General features: G+C 38.0%; 1 non-coding gene across 1 annotated transcript; it reads right to left on the bottom strand.

Moving 5' to 3' along the window:
• Nucleotides 1–13,648: 13,648 nt before the first annotated feature.
• LOC133101799 (U6 spliceosomal RNA) lies at nucleotides 13,649–13,752 on the bottom strand. The gene has a single exon (XR_009702697.1). It is a non-coding gene; the product is annotated as a U6 spliceosomal RNA (small nuclear RNA).
• Between the last annotated feature and the right edge of the window lie 3,747 nt (nucleotides 13,753–17,499).

Below are 17,499 nucleotides of genomic sequence, written 5' to 3'. Positions count from 1 at the left end.
GATGCTTTCCAGCCCTGAAATTCTGCGATTCCACAGTGGAACCCCTTGAAATTGTTCTGAGAAAGGAGATGGCTTCATGCCTTACATATGATGTCTCAAGTTAATAGTAAGGAGTTGTTTGACAAAAGGATGTGTTTGTCCACGATTATGTCTAGAGCTACCTTTTTTTTTTTTTTTGGTCTCACCATGTGGCATGTGGGGTCTTAGTTCCCAGAACCCGTGCCCGCTGTGTTGGAAGGTGGAATCTTAACCACTGGACCACCGGGGAATTCCCTAGAGCTACCCTTGAACAACCAAGGTTATGCTGGGATTTCAAGATAAATGTGACTATAGATATGTAAATTTGTAGTGATTATAGATTTAAATCATAGTTCCTCTTCCTAAAGTACAACCTGGGGAGGAAAAGAACTTACCTAAATTAATAGATTGGGCAATTATTTGTGGTTGTTGGCATTAGGGAGTGAAAAAGGCAAGATGGAAAAGAAATCTCCTCCCCACCCTGCCCTGTGATACTGCGATATAATAAGGACATATTTGGTCTTTTTCTCTGGTTCCTGGTACAGACGGGGCTCTTGAAACTCTTGGAATTTCCTGAGAGCAGTGAGAGGAGCATCTTTGTTATTCATAACAAGCTCCTTTCAGCCACACCTGAGTTTATGCTAGTGCAGTGACTCTTGGTGGACCGCTGGATAGCGTCAGGATGGGGGCTGGTTGCCGGAGGAACCAACCACATGATTAGAAGATTGGAACTTTCAGCATCCCCACTTCCTCTCCAACCTCTGAGAGGGGAGAGGGGTTAGAGATAGAGTTAATCACCTACGGCCAATGATGTAACTGATTATGCCTACGTAATGGAACTTCCGTAATGCCCCTAGACAACAGGATTCAGAGAGCTTTCAGTTTGGTGAACCTCTTGTGGTGCTGAGAGGGTAGGGTGTTCCCAGAGAGCCTGAAGGCTCTGTGTCCTTGCCCCCATACCTTGCCCATGCATCTCTTTTATTTGCCTGTTCCTGAGTTGTAATAATCAACACGTAATAGTAAGTAAACTTCTCCCGAGTTCTGTGAGCAAATCATCAAATGTTGGGAGGGGGTCGTGGGAACCCTTGATTTATAGCTGGTTGGTCAGAAGGATCGGAAGCTTGGACTTGTGACTGGTGTCTAAAGTGGGGGACAGCCTCGTGGGACTGAGCCTTTAACCTGAGTGGTCTGCACTATCTCCGGGTGTCACAAGTAACTTATAGGACCCCCAGCTGGTGTTCAGAGAGTTGAAGAATTGATTGGTGTGGGGAAAAAAAAAGAGCACACTTTTGGTGTCAGAAGTGTTGTGAGTAGTACTGCATCCCTCCTCCCGCCACTGCACACATCCAAATAATAACCGAGTGCTGCCAATACTTCTTAAACATTTCATAAATCGGGCTTTTCTTTTTATTTTCTGTCCCTGTAGTCAGTGTCCTGGTTCAGTACCTTATCACCTCTCCCCTAGACAAGGCTGTACACGGTCAGTATAAATTCTCACTTCTCATACGTTACCTCCTTTGCTTAGAACATTTTCTTCCTCTAATTTAACCTTATGCCATGTCTGATTAACCCCTTTGATCCTGTAAATCTCAGTTCAGGAGATTCCTCTGAAACTTCGTGTCAGGTCTTCGGGAAAGACTATCTATGTCCCTAGGAAGGTTAGGTGCACCTCATCTGTTCTCAATATCATGCGTATGGCACCCTCACTGTACTCCCTACATTGCTTTCTACCTTTCTTGAGAAGAGGAAGCCTCTTAGTTATCTCTATATTCTCTGGATATAACAGAGTACCTGCGCTAGAACAGTTGTTCAATAAAATCTTCCGTGAGGGCCTGAAGCTTGCTCTGAATTACCACTGTAGAGCATCAGCAGAGTCGGCTGTGCTTCCACATATAATTCTTACCTTTGCCCAAGATATGAGCTATTCTAGGAAAGGTTTTCCCTTCAGGTTCCATTATCATTCATCTTTACACATCTTCCTAAGGCATATATCTGACCATATCATTTCTTTACTTTCATTACCTTCCTATAATTTTCAAGGAAAGTTCAGGATGAAGTTAAAATTCTGGTTTATCCCTTAATATCTTTGCCTCCAGCCTTTGTCTATCTTGTTTGGCATCCTCCACTTCTCCATGTACATCTTTTGCACAGATTTATAGAACTACTTTTGCTTCTCCATAATCGACATGTGTTTCAAGCTTTTATGACTGCACATGCATTTTCTCTTTCTCCCAATGCCTCCTTCCTGCATCTGAATCTTTCCCCTCTCTTAGTGTCAACTCTTTTGGGAAAGACTTCCCTGAGCTATCTCCACCCACAGCACTTCCCTTATCTGAATCACCGTTCTCATTGTATCTCTATGATATACCTATTACAATTCACTGTCATTGTTAGTTTATGTTTCTATTTCCTCTATATAAGTACAAACTCGTTGAGGGAAGGACCTCTGTCTTCCTGGACCTACATTTTCAGCACTATGTGACGTATTTGGCATATAGTGTGAGATCAACTGAAAAGGAAACAAGGAGAAGGAAGAAAAAGAAAAAAGAGAGAGGCAAGAGCAGTAGTCATGTACTAATTTCCAGATATTTAAAGTCATTCAAAATAGTAACTTTATACACAAGGGTCTCAGTAGCTAACCTATTGCCTACTGATTTCTGCAATACTTTACAGAATAAAAATTAGTTTTCCAGTCATAATTCATTTGACCCCCACAAATGCATAGGTTTCATTGATATTTCCATTTTAAAGCTGTAGAAAAAGAAACTCAAGAAGTTCATGAAGTCAGGAAGTAAGAAAACCAGGATGTCAATCAGTCTGATCAACACAAATCTGGATTGTCTGATACCGTACCCAGGAATGACTACATAATTTGTGGGACCCAGTGCAAAATGAAAATGTGGGGTACCTTGTTCAAAATTATTAAGAATTTCAAGATGGCGACAGCAGAACATTAAACCAAGCTCAGGACCCTTGTGAGTGTGGGGTTCTGTTCAACAGCACAGATTATATGCCCATGAAGCTGGCCCTGACCATGCTTTTCCATAATTCTAAGGTGCTCTTTTGTGTGCTAAGAATGAGGTTGGTAGCACGTTTATCAAAAGCAAACTCTGTCTTGTTGGATTAAGGAGAGAAAGAATTGATGTTGAGCACCAAGCACTGGGGATAATTGTTTTGGATATCACCTTGTTAATCCTCACAGTAACTCTGCACGTATACCATCTCTTCTGTCTGTTCCAACATCTTCATCACTCAACTGAGTCCTGTGTCTCTGGAGTAAAGACTTCTTAAAGTCCATTTCCCTGCCCGGTCTGAATCATTGCCCTTCTAGATGTTCTCATTTTACCCTCTGCTAGCTTTTAGGATGTCACCAGTGATGATTTGGCTTTCTATCCTTGCATAAGAACAAAATGAGACTAGAAGAGTCACATAGCTAGGGAATAAATGTTGTTGGGAGAATTTAGGTTTTCTTCTCCTTTCAGTGCTAATCCAGTGTTCTTTTATGCTACTCTAACCTGTTGAAGGTCACTTGCCCACTTAAAGCATTCAGCAGTGGCCACCCTTACCATCTCACCTTCTTTTTATTCCCTCAGAAGAAGCACATTGAGGGTGGAGGGGGTGATAGCTGGTTTTTTAGGTGGAAGGTAACACACTGGGACACATATGGGTCTTACCTGGGCTTTGCAATCTGGTAAAGGTATGACCCAGTGTATACTAGGGTAAGATGCATCTTTATCTCTCCAGAGCTGGGATCAAAAAGGGAGCCAAGAAAAGTCATTTCTCTAAGAATAATGCTTAAGAAGCTATCACTTGCATCTGAAAAGGGAGCCAGAACACACTATGCTTTCCAGGAAGCTTGAAGACAAAATTAGCATTCTTTACAAGAATTGGTTTGCTCAAATGCTAAATGTCCTTAGTGTCATATTGGAACTGCTCCATGGGCAAAATAAACATTTTACTGTGACATAATATAGTCTTTAAAACATTGATTTCACAGGTTAAATTTTAAAATACATTTTAAGATGTATGTGCCTCTACCTTTAAATATGAGCATTAATATTTAGAACAGCAGGGTAGAGATTAATGTTATAAGAGAAGACACATGGAAGCCAAAAATCAGCTTCTTGAAGTGTATCAGCTTCTTGAGATATGATCAACATTAATGTTTTTCCTGGTTTCATGGGTTTAATTAATTGAAAATGAGCTAATTGATTTTGGGAAGGTGTTTAAAAAGTATGGTTAGAGATCAAAATTTTCTAAATTGAATTCATAAATCTTTGATATTCCTCAAACAGAATAAGAAAGTATTGGTGTAAACGAGTCTCCTATCAATCATATAGGGCCATGAGAGGTTAAATCAGTGAGGCTGCTGTTTTGAACTGGATGTTAATTCTCCATAAAGAGTAGTGAAGCTCATAGTAATGCAGAACCTAATATGTAATTAATTTTTAAAATTAAAAAACTGTAACTTAGATGTAGACACTCTTCCAATGTATTGGGAGGAAACTGTGAAGAATTGAAGGAGATTATTCATGGGCACATCCCGGGGAATCTAATTGTTAAATAGCCTCTTCTTATAGATTTTTTTCATTGTGACTGTGGGAGGAGTAGATGTATCTAAACTCTAAAGCACAAGGTGCAGCTGAGACGGACAGATCTAATAAGGGACTGATTCACCGTGTCTGCCAAGGTCTGCTTGGCAAGGGCTTTGGATCCAGATAATACCATTTCCTCCCCATTGTTTGACTGAGTATCCTTTCAAAAGCATAGCCATATTACCTCCTGTCCTTACAACTCAATCACTCTGCATTTCCTTCTTTATTGTTGTGATGGAGGTAATACTTTGAAAAACTTAAATATGCGTTCTTTTCTAGCTTTCCAAGCCTATGACGTTTCTTCTAGTTGGCCCAAGAATTCATCACACCTGGAGAAGATTAGCACATGTTGTTGCAAGTAGGATGATGTAATAGCTTCTGACATGGAAAATAAGAGTTTTCAAATTCCTTAAGTTTCCTTGCAGTGTATCAAGAACACTGGTGGATAAAGAGAGGGAAGAAGTTAGCAATTCATCCAGAAATGTGTCTTCTTATTTTTTCTTCCTTGGGCTGCTGCTCAAAGACATAAAAGAAAGTAAGCAAGTGAGAGTAAGTGAGGGTAGAGTTGACTTTTGTGCCCACTTCTCATTTGAGACTCTGAGCCTTATATGCTCCTCCTCGCATGACTTTATGAAGGAAATATTATTATTCTTCTTATTTAAAAAAATTAAGGCAAGCGGAGATGAACAATTTGTTCGAAATCATACAGATGGCAAAGACCTTGATTTGAACCCAGGACAGTCTGACTAACCACTTTTCACAATACCATACTACCAATAAGCAATTCCATACATACCTCTGTGTACTGAATTGTGCACAATTAAAAAAAAGAAAGTTAATGAAAGTAGTGAAAGCTAAAATAAAGTCAGTAAAATTTTAATACTTTGTATTTATGGAATAAATGGGTTTCTGATCATATTGTTAGTTAATGTGGTATCAGGGTATGACACTGGCTCTGCTGCTTTAGCAGTCTATTAAAACCTCCTAAAATTTTAAGTCAAAATCAAGATTTAATATGTAACTTGAACTTCTGTTTTGTCTTGCTAAAAAACAAGTTTGGGCTGTACTTTTGCTCAGTTGCATCCAAACTAAAAGCATTTTTTTTCCCCATGTGAATCTCTTAAACAGTTTTGTTTATTGATAATCAAAAATTGTAATATAATTTCTGGTCTAGACTTATCTAGTACCATAGACTTCTACATTTGTAATTTCTTCAACATGTCAGGTAATAAATTAATTGCAACAATAGATATGCTCTTTGAAGCTCTTTTAAATAGGGTATTTTGTTCATATTCCAGCCATTCCCTTAGAGATGGTGTAAATATTTCAAAATTGTTTTGGGAACCAAACTCTTTATACATAGGTATATTTTGAGTCTTCGTGTTATTTAATCCCACCATCCAACAGAATATAAACTATCTCTCTCAGCTAGATGTTATCTTCACTTTTAGGTGCTTGGCTCTTAATTTACGTGTTTTAAAGGATTATTTTATAGTAGTTTATTTGAACTAAATAAGGCACTTTTCACATCAGCTTTTAAAACTTGATGGTTTCATTCTCTTTTATTTATTTTTTTGGTAGACTTGATGTCTCTGGTGCAAGGCTTGCTTTTGCTTGTAATCCTACAGTGTTGCCAATTAAATGATGTCGTCGTTGAAGTAATGTTAACCACCCTGGATTAAAAATGCTCTCAAGCAATTAAGCAGTGGTTGTAAATCCCTGGAATTTGGAAAAATAATCAGCATCATGTGATAGTTGCATGACACATGATGGATCTAGTATTTAATGTACAAGCGCTTGGTTAGAAAATGAAGGTGAACCCCTTGTACAATTTCATGCCTAAGACAGCATCAAGCAGAAGGGGGAAAAAAGGAAGAGTGGGGAATATGTGAATCCTGATTTCCCGGAAAAGTGAAGGGAGGCAAAATTTAACTCTGAGAAAAGTGATAAAATGGCAACAATTACATTAACTCAGTTACACAAATTATGAAACACAAGTCACAATTTTTACTGTGATTTTACGAAGTGAACATTTTCTCAACATCCTATTTGATAAAAATAAGTAAAGGTTGTGGGCAACTTAATGTGACTTAACTAATCAAACACTCTAGTTGCATCTTTTCCCTGCCTGCTTGGTGGTAGCCGCCTGTACCAACATATTTGTCTGTTGTTTCACTTTCCTAATTTTGCCTTTCTTTATTCATACAAATATTTTTATTATCACCAGTCATTTGCTATTTTGCACATGGTTCATTTGGTTGTTTTTTTTTTCTTCTAGGTATCTATGATTATGTGAAAATGATGTCAAAAAAGGTTGTGCTTTCGTTTTTCACAAAAATCTCCAGGTGTTGAACTGGGGAATCATGCTGTTGTCAGTAACAGTCATGTGACATAGCTGAAATTTTCATCATCTTCAGTAAATAATCAGGGTGGTCAGAATTATATAGGATCTAGCAAAGACTGTTAAATTTATGAAAATACATTATGGAGTATGCATCACAGAAGACTAGATTTGTCTGCAACGGATAGAAATTCGCAAATGACAATGTTGTAAGCAACACAGGGGTTTTCTCTTTCCGGCAAACAGAATCTGAGTGCTACCTGCCCAGGGCTGGCATGATGCCTGCATAATCGTTAGGGATCCAAATGCCTTCTCTCTTGCTGCTGGGCCATAGTCACTATATGGCTTCCACTTCATGGTCGCATATGGTTGATTAAGCTTCAGTGTCTGGTCTATGGTCCAGCCAGTGAACAAGAAGAACCCAAAAAGGGCAAGCTTCAGCTATGAAGGAAGAGGGGGGGAAATGTATGTTGGGGACAACTTGCAATCTCAGCCACAAAATTATCAACCCAAATTATCTCAAACATAAAGGTACAAGACTGAGTATTTAAAAACATTGATATTCATATTTTCAATGGTAAAACTATAGAGTATTCTGCTGTGTGCCAATGATTTTACCACACAGTTTAGATATAAGAAGAGACATTTATAACACAAGGTGTTGGAAAGAAAAATTGAAAAGAGAGCCCTGGAAAAATAAAATACAAGAAAGATATGAAATATATTTTAAATTATTGTGATTTTAAAGTATATTTTGTGGGAAAACTGTGCTCATAAATGACCGAAACTTTACTCAGAAGAGGTTGAATAAAAGAGTGCAACTAAATTTTATCTTTAAAAGAATACATTTCGTAAAAAAACGCTTACTCTTAGGAAGGCATAATAGCTGTATGAGGGCAGGAATTATTTTGTTCACTGTTATATTCTTGGCACCTAGAAGAGTGCCTCCAACAAAGTAGGGGTTAAATACATGTTTGTTGAGTTATCAGATGATTGATTGATTACATTAGAATGAAAGACAAATATTTCAATATATGAATTACAAGTAGATTCCTACCAAGGGGAATATAGTCGATACTAAATGAAAAAAAATCAACACGGTAAATGAGATCACTTCCTCAACTTATTTAATAATATATTATGAGAAAGCTGTAAGAAAAGAACAATTTAAGTGTATATGAGAGCCACTGAAAATGTCAAAATATATGCTAATTTAAAAGCTCCTAAATTTCATCAAAGTAGAAAAAATGACGGGGATCAACTTACATAGAATGTAAAAATTTTCTGCAGCAAATTACAATAAAATGGGCTTCCCTGGTGGCGCAGTGGTTGAGAATCTGCCTGCCAATGCAGGGGACACGGGTTCGAGCCCTGGTCTGGGAAGATCCCACATGCCGCGGAGCAGCTAGGCCCGTGAGCCACAATTACTGAGCCTGCGGGTCTGGAGCCTGTGGGTCTGGAGCCTGTGCTCCGCAACAAGAGAGGCCGTGATAGTGAGAGGCCCGCGCACCGCGATGAAGAGTGGCCCCCGCTCGCCGCAACTAGAGAAAGCCCTCGCACAGACGCGAAGATCCAACACAGCTAAAAATAATTAATTAATTAATTAATTAATTTAAAAAAAATTACAATAAAATATATGACCTGGCCTGTAACAGAGTCATGAAATTGCAGGAAATTTAATGAAGTAGCTGCGGAATTTAAAGAAGAAAAGCACAGAAGTTTATGCGTTTATCATTATGCATGTTGTTTGAATTTATAAGTGATAATGTTTTGTGAATAAGTGAAAATGTTATGAAAGCTCTCAATTCTGCCATATCTTTATATGACACCACTCATGAATATGCAAAAGGATGAATAATTCTCCAAAATATGTAAACAGAACAAAAGCATTAGGAGGGAGCTATGAAAGTTGCAAAAGTTGACGTGTACTTCATCTTATTCTTGGTGTAATTGACACGCATCTGGAGATTATTGAGTTTTCCAATATTCAGGTGGCTGGTGAATCAAGTATTTGGCTGACAGTCCAAATTTAAAATTATAATTTTTAAAAAGGTTTTTTGAAAAAATTCTGTGCTGTTATTAGAATTCTCATAAGCAATAAGCAAATTTTATTAAAGACCCTTTTTCTTTGCCTTCAAAAGAGAAACATTATTTCATTTTTTTCTCAGAGAGAGATGAAATATTTTAAATGGATTTGGGGAAAAAGGAAAAAATATATCACAGATGTGTTTCCAAAGCTTTCAAAGAACATACACCTCTTCAAAATGTCACGCGTAATGAATCTTTCTTATTTCAGAAATGAATACTTAGAGAAAGCAACACTACGATGATCACTGAGAATACGATTTTGTCTGTTTTGTTCACTCTACTCCCTGCGCCTGGAACAGGACCTGGCACATAGTAGATGCTCAATAAATATTTGGTGTATGATTGATTGAATAAATGACTGAAAAGCTAATTAGATGCATATGTAATCCTAGAACTTCAATTTACTGAAATTCTGCAAATTTTAACTTCATCTATGAGTGTATCAACATAATCAGTTTTGGCAGTTGGTTTATTTTATGTGATATTCATAATGGCAGAGCTGGAACTTAACATTTTGAATTGGCCGATTGTTACAGCAAGAGCAGATGACTCATTTTCATTCCACTTTATCCTTAAGATTACTTTTAAAATGCCATGGAGAAACATATCAGTGGTTGCCATCGATGGATGTTGGGAAATAATCCGTAACCTAATTGATGGAATCAGAAGGGCTCAGTGGCACTGGGAAGAGATTTCCTAATCTGTGGAGAGAAAGTGATGTTTCACTAATCACACCCCCTAAGAACTTTATGCTGCAATTTCATACATTCCCATAATTCACATTTTGGATTTAAGCCTCTCACTTCTAACATATACTGCTTTGGTTATAATTTGATATGATGTCACCATCATTGCTGGAAATGACATTAAGGAAATTAACATTATTTTATTAAAAGCTTCCAGTATTATTAAAATTAATGATCCACTTGCGAGATTACTCTGAAGCTTCCCATAAAGCTTTTGTTTTGTTTTGTTTTGTTGAAAGTCCTTATGTAGAGTAACCACTGCTCTGTGATTCCAAGGAATCACAACCTGGATTCTAAGCATTCGCATTCAGCCTACCTAGGCATCTTGGGAATGGGAGTATAATATGAGTTTTTAACTGACTGGAGAATTAAAGTTACATAGTAGGACTGAATGGCCAGTTTCTAAAAGGTAGCTTGCCAATTGACCTTAAAGGAAATCCAGTAGAACTGTGGTGCAACTCTCTACTGAAATTATTCTCCCTAAGATTACCAGTGGAGGCTTTGCCAATTTTCCTCAGTTCTGATAGTTTATAATGTCTCTGTTAATTTTCTAGTATTGCACCTCCACTCTCCTTTAGTTTGGTATCCTTCCTTTGTGCCCTTCTCTCTGGCTGCTTTTACTTTGTCCTTCACTTTTGGATCTTCTGTTTTTTAAGAAGTCAGTATTTGTTAGTATTCAGTTTCTGGCTCCCTGTACATCATTTTGGGTTTTCAGTGTTCATTTCCTTGCTTGACGTCATCTCCCATCTATGCCTGGCTCTACTAACTAAGATTCCTGAGCCCCCCTGCTCCTAGTGTGGCATGGGTTCCACCCTAGAAAGGAGAGGATAGCATGCCATACCCGCATCCTGCCATATTTCTAAAACGTACCTCTTCTTATGTCAAACCCCTACTTTCATCCCTTCTCAGGATGAAGTTGAAATTCCCTAACATTTACTATGAGATTTTCCAGGATAGGGTCCAGGCTCACCTCTCCAAGACCACATTTCATCATTTGCTGTCTATCAGTGTTGAATATTTTCAGTTCTCTAAATGCACTCTGTTCTCTCTCCTTCCACATGCTTCTCTCTGTGCTGACCACACTCCTCTCCCTGATGGATAATGCCTTTTACTCTCAGGACTTCGTTTGTGTATCCGGTCCCTCATAAGACCTTCACTGTCACCTTATGGCTTGTAGATGGTGCAGCTACCTACTCCCTGGCCCCTTGTATTGTACTTACTACTATCAAAGAACTCCTGGTGTCTCCTGTATTCTAATTATCTAATGACTTCATTCTCTACTGACTAAATTTCTTGAGGACAAGACCTGTGACTTGTTCACTATTTTATGTATAGAAAAATGCCAAGCATAAATTAAGCAGCCAGTATTTTTTAATAAATAAAAAGGTAGGTATTTTTTCTTTCTCAGCATCATAGTCCAAAGGCTCAAAATTATTAATATTTTCTTTCCCTAGACTTCTATGGATTTTTCCCAAATACATGAATTTAAGATTATATGATAAAGGAAAAATAATTCATTTAAAACTATTTAAAATTTTTATTTTAAAATATAAAATTACCTTTGAGCATTGTTTTGACCATCTCCTGTGAATTTTGGATATAGATCATTCATTATCATTAGTTCCTAAATTGTTTATAATTGTAGTTTTTTTGGTCCAATATTTAAGAGGATGGTTTTGAATTGTTTAATAATTAGGATCCTTCTTTACTGTTTCTTCTGTAAATATCTAGTTTTATTCTTTTGCAGAGAGAGACTATAGGTAGCATATTTTTGACACTTTGGAATTTATCTAAGTTTTTTCACAAGGTATATATTGTTTTTGAAGAGTCATGTCACTGGTTAACTTTCTATTGAAAGGTTTACAAAATTTGATATATATAAAATTCTGAATTCTATTATTCTAATTTTTTTATATCATCATACGTATTCTATATAATTGGTTAAGGGCTGAGAACTGTGTGTTAAATAATGCCTATGTCAAATTATCACTAAATGCCAAGAATTTTTCTTTATGTATTTTGATACATTTTATGAGTTTTACCTGTTATTATTTTCATGATCCTCTTTTGTCCATGTTTTTAAAAATCTACTTTCTATTTTACTTTGTTCAAATTAATATAGCTGTTTGTCTCATTTTGCTCGATGCTTCCTAATGCACTGACACCCATTGTTTTCTGTTCTACTTTTCCATGCTGTTTTGTTTTAGTTGTATGTCTTTTAAGTAGAGATCATTTGATTTGGAGTGCTATGAAATGTCTCTTCCATTTCCCCTCAAGCCGAATGAGGGGGATTCAAGGGGGCCCTTTAAAGAAATTGCCTGGTGTGTTGGGGTCTGGGGCACTGATATTGTTGCTAGAAAAGCCTGAAGTCTGGCTGCTGTAGGAACAGCTTGCCATTGCCAGAAGTCTTTGGAAGGAAGAATTCGTTCGGGCTTTCTGGGGACTCTTGAGGGCCACATGGAAGAGAGAGATATACCTGGAGCTACCTTGGAGGGCGTTAGGCTCTTGAGAGAGTGGAATTGGCCTCAGAAATTCAGGGTGAAGTCATAAATGTCCAGGCAGAGGAGACCTCACCTGTGTTAAGAGAGCAACAGTGGGGGATCCCACTGCCAGTGACAGGGCTCCATAGAAAGTACAAACACACTCCAGGAGAAAGACTCAGCCTTAGATTCCAGCCAAGCCAGGGAAAACCAGTGCCAGATTATACTGGTGACTATTAAATGAGAACTTTCTTGGGCCTTACCTCTCTCTAATATGTCTCCTCGAAATCTGGAAGCTCTAGAGCCAGCCTGCTGATGGGAAAAGGTGCAGTGAATGAGAAGGAGGGAACTAGAAATCTCCCCACGCTAGGTTTCCTACCTACTCCTTAGCCTGAGCGGGGAGGGGAGGAGTTTTAAATGAAGTATGGAGTCTGGAGTATCACTTGGGAGTGATCATTTAAATATCAAAATTAAATGTTTTGTGACTAAAGGTGACCAGAGAACTTTTTATTTTCTGAGAGTGATCAGAAAAGTCATGGGATCTGCTTAGATTTCTGTTTAGAATTAGCCTCAGAGGACAGATTTGAATGGGTAGTGAGGGAAAAGAATTAAGTTTTCTGTTACATTCTTGGGGGACTAATCATAGCTGCCAGTGACATTAAAGTTTGCCTTTTGTGTATTTTCCCTGATCCCTGGTTCTCAAATGCTGGTGTGTATCAGAACACCTGGAGAACTCACGACGAGCACAGTAGAGCAGGCTTGTTGAAGAGGGTAGGCCTGAGCCTTTGGGTTTATACCAAGTTCTTAGATGATTCTGATTCCAACCAAAGTTTGAGAACCACTGTCTTGGATATGTTATAGTGGAAAAGTAGATGAGGCTGTCATGAGCTGCTTGCTGAATGCAAATTAAATCAGAATTCCCTCTGGAAGCTATCTGTAACTCTAGTCATTCCTATGTTTCTCAAATTGGTGGTTCTTCCTGTCTATGTCTCAACAACCTTTTTCCTGTGTCTCATTCGTTTACATCCTGAAAAACTAGTGTTCGTATCACCATTCCATGATCATTCCACCTCATTTTATATCTAATTATAGTTAGGATGCCTCATATTTTATTGTAATCCTATGGATTATCAGGCAGTATGATGAAGGTCTCAGAAAAGGACATTGGTCTTGATACAGTGATGTCTTAATTAAGGAGGATTTTTCCCCTATTTCTTTAGATTTATTCTTTTCATTTTTGCCTTATATCCTTTCATGTTAATATAAATTATTTTATAAAACCTATATATTTGACATTTAGGCTTTTTATTTTCATTTTCCATTTCGGCTAATAATTTTCTTCATTCTTTTGAATTTATTGTTAACATCTGAATATGCATTAAAAATATGGAATGCTTCATGTATTTGCATGTCATCCTTGGGCAGGGGCCATGCTAATTTCTGTATTGTTCTAATTTTAGTATATGTGCTGCTGAAGCAATCACTCAGCCAATATTTTAGAAAATACATTTGCTGTATTTATGGATGTATCAATGGATTGTATATTAGTTTCCTGTGGTTGCTGTAACAAATTACCACAAATATGGTGCTTAAAACAGCCGAAATTTATCCTCTCACAGTTCTGGAGGCCAGAAGTCCACAATTAGTTTCACTAGGGCCTAAATCAAGGTGCTGCCAGGGCTGTGCTCCCTCCAGAGGCTCGAGAGGAAAAATCTGTTCCTTGCCTGTTTCAGCTTCTGTGGCTGCCAGCATTCCTTTGCTTTTGGCCACATAGCCAGAATCTTCAAATCTCTCTTTGCTGATCAGAGAAGAAAAAGAAATAAAAGGGATCCAAATCGGAAAAGAAGAAGTGAAGCTGTCACTGTTTGCAGATGACATGATACTATACATAGAGAATCCTAAAGATGCTACCAGAAAACTACTAGAGCTACTCAATGAATTTTGTAAAGTAGCAGAATACAAAATTAATGCACAGAAATCTCTTGCATTCCTATACACTAATGATGAAAAACCTGAAAGAGAAATTAAGGAAACACTCCCATTTACCACTGCAACAAAAAGAATAAAACACCTAGGAATAAACCTACCTAAGGAGACAAAAGACCTGTGTGCAGAAAACTATAAGGCACTGATGAAAGAAATTAAAGATGATGCAAACAGATGGAGATATATTCCATGTTCTTGGGCTGGAAGAATCAACACTGTGAAAATGACTATACTACCCAAAGCAATCTAGAGATTCATTGCAATCCCTATCAAACTACCACTGGCATTTTTCACAGAACTAGAACAAAAAATTTCACAATTTTTATGGAAACACAAAAGACTCCGAATACCCAAAACAATCTTGAGAAAGAAAAACGGAGCTGGAGGAATCAGGCTCCTGGACTTCAGACTATACTACAAAGCTACAGTAATCAAGACAGTATGGGACTGGCACAAAAACAGAAATATAGATCAATGGAACAGGATAGAAAGCCCGGAGATAAACCCATGCACATATGTGGTCACCTTATTTTTGATAAAGGAGGCAAGAATATACAGTGGAGAAAAGACATCCTCTTCAATAAGTGGTGCTGGGAAAACTGGACAGCTACATGGAAAAGAACGAAATTAGAACACTCCCTAACACCATACACAAAAATAAACTCAAAATGGATAAAAGACCTAAATGTAAGGCCAGACACTATCCAACTCTTAGAGGAAAACATAGGCAGAGCACTCTATGACATAAATCACAGCAAGATCCTTTTTGACCCACCACCTAGAGAAATGGCAATAAAAACACAAATAAACAAATGGGACCTAATGAAACTTCAAAGGTTTTGCACAGCAAAGGAAACCATAAACAAGATGAAAAGACAACCCTCAGAATGGGAGAAAATATTTGCAAATGAAGCAACTGACAAAGGATTAATCTCCAAAATTTACAAGCAACCCATGCAGCTCAATATCAAAAAATCAAACAGCCCAATCCAAAAATGGGCAGAAGACCTAAATAGACATTTCTCCAAAGAAGATATACAGATTGCCAACAAACACATGAAAGAATGCTCAACATCACTAATCATTAGAGAAATGCAAATCAAAACTACAATGAGGTAGCACCTCACACCAGTCAGAATGGCCATCATCAAAAAATCTACAAACAATAAATGCTGGAGAGGGTGTGGGGAAAAGGGAACCCTCTTGCACTGTTGGTGGGAATGTAAATTGATACAGCCACTATGGAGAACAGTATAGAGGTTCCTCAAAAAACTAAAAATAGAACTACCATATGACCCAGCAATCCCACTACTGGGCATATACTCTGAGAAAACCATAGTTCAAAAAGAGTCATGTGGGCTTCCCTGGTGGCGCAGTGGTTGAGAATCTGCCTGCCAATGCAGGGGACATGGGTTCGAGCCCTAATCTGGGAAAATCCCACATGCCGTGGAGCAACTAGGCCCATGAGCCACAACTACTGAGCCTGCGCGTCTGGAGCCTGTGCTCCACAATATGAGAGGCCACGACAGTGAGAGGCCTGCGCACTGCGATGAAGAGCGGCCCCCACTCGCTGCAACTAGAGAAAGCCGTCGCACAGAAATGAAGACCCAACACAGCCAAAAATAAATAAATAAATAAAGTAGGTGACTTTAAAAAAAAAAAAAAGTAATACTCTTAAAAAAAAAAAAAAAAAAAAGTCATGTACCACAATGTTCATTGCAGCTGTATTTACAATAACCAGGACATGGAAGCAACCTAAGTGTCCATCGACAGATGAATGGATAAAGAAGATGTGGCACATATATACAATGGAATATTACTCAGCCATAAAATGAAATGAAATTGAGTTATTTGTAGTGAGGTGGATGGACCTAGAGTTTGTTATACAGAGTGAAGTAAGTCAGAAAGAGAAAAACAAATACCGTATGCTAACACATATATATGGAATCTAAAAAAAAAAAAGGTTTTGAAGAACCTAGGGGCAGGACAGGAATAAAGACGCAGACGTAGAGAATGGACTTGAGGACATGGGGAGGGGGAAGGGTAAGCTGGGACGAAGTGAGAGAGTGGCATGGAGATATATACACTACCAAATGTAAAATAGATAGCTAGTGGGAAGCAGCTGCATAGCACAGGGAGATCAGATCAGTGCTTTGAGACCACCTAGAGGGGTGGGATAGGGAGGGTGGAAGGGAGACACAAGAGGGAGGAGATATTGGGATATATGTATATGTATAGCTGATTCACTTTGTTATAAAGCAGAAACTAACACACCATTGTAAAGCAATTATACTCCAATAAAGATGTTTTAAAAAAAATCTCTCTTCGCTGTATCTTCACATTTTTTTCTCTTCTATGTATGTTTGTCTCTGAATTCCCTCTGCCTCTCTATTAAAAGGATACGTATGATTCCATTTAGGGTCCATCAGAAAAATAAGGATAAACTCTTCCTCTCAAGAGCCTTAACTTAACTGCATCTTTTGCCGTATAAGATGACACATTTGTCCCTTGGTATCTGTGTTGGATTAATTCCATCCCCACCAACCCTGCAGATACCAAAATCTGAGGATGCTCAAGACCCTTATGTAAAATGGTGTCGTATTTGGATATAACCTATGTACATCTTTTAAATCATCTTGAGATTACTTATAATAGCTAATACAATATAAATGCTATGTATTTAGTTGTAAATATAATGTAAGTGCTACATAAATAGCTGCCAATGAGCAGTAAATTCAAGTTTTGCTTTTTGGAACTTTCAGGATTTAAAATAATATATTTTCAATTACAGTTGGTTGAATCTGTGAACGCAGAACCCATGGATATGGAACCCATGGATACAGAGGATACAGAGGGCCATTGTTTTCACAGGTTCTGGGAATTGGTATGTGGAGTATATTGTCAGGGGCCATTTTTCAGCCTACCACAAACGTGTCCTCCAGCCTCCCTATGTACTAGGACAGCTTGAAAAATACACAGATCTCTTTGGACTTAACTGTACCAGCTCTGAGCTAAATCTAATTGCTGGGAACTTAGAACACCACTGAGTCCATTTGTTTGAATGAGAGTTTTAGAAGGGTCACGTGATAAATGGAATTCTGATATGAAATATCACACCCTAAGTTCATCCTCTGGATTCTCCCAGTTCCTCAGTGTAAAGTTGAGATAGATATCATGAACAACCAGCTGAATCCCCATGTCAGCCCCTCGCCTAATAAAGTAGCACCATTTAGTAGGAACAGCCC

This window comes from Eubalaena glacialis, chromosome 11 (genome assembly GCF_028564815.1).
Source record: "Eubalaena glacialis isolate mEubGla1 chromosome 11, mEubGla1.1.hap2.+ XY, whole genome shotgun sequence".
Classification (NCBI taxonomy): domain Eukaryota; kingdom Metazoa; phylum Chordata; class Mammalia; order Artiodactyla; family Balaenidae; genus Eubalaena; species Eubalaena glacialis.
This window is presented reverse-complemented; position numbering and strand designations above follow the sequence as displayed.